This window comes from Penaeus monodon, chromosome 23 (genome assembly GCF_015228065.2).
Source record: "Penaeus monodon isolate SGIC_2016 chromosome 23, NSTDA_Pmon_1, whole genome shotgun sequence".
NCBI classification, from domain to species: Eukaryota; Metazoa; Arthropoda; class Malacostraca; order Decapoda; family Penaeidae; genus Penaeus; species Penaeus monodon.
This window is the reverse complement of record NC_051408.1, coordinates 6,034,521-6,034,924: the sequence shown is the minus strand read 5'-3', so window position 1 is coordinate 6,034,924 and position 404 is coordinate 6,034,521.

Below are 404 nucleotides of genomic sequence, written 5' to 3'. Positions count from 1 at the left end.
GAACCTAATTTCATGCAGGACCTCCCCCTCCCCCTAAAAAAGGGACCAAAATTGGCTACATCCTCTTCGTAAGCAAAACATGCCCACGCTTTACAGGACTGTCCAATACACGAATACCTGGCTTAGGGTCGAGCAGCCGACTGTGCTAAGTACTGTTATTTCTCTCGGCAACGACAAAGGGTCCCGTCACCTTGACACTGCGCTATTATCCTGACTACCAGACTGCCGTTTGCCGTGCCCTGGCCCTGGGAACGGCCGTCAGGGCTCTATGCGCACTTAAGGTCTTTCACGTGAGAGATGGTGCAATTTTTTTGGCCCTGGAAATTGCGGCGGCAAGAGAGGCGTAATTGAAAAAGTATGTGTGGGATTAAATGTACATCCGTGTATATATGTATACACGACTG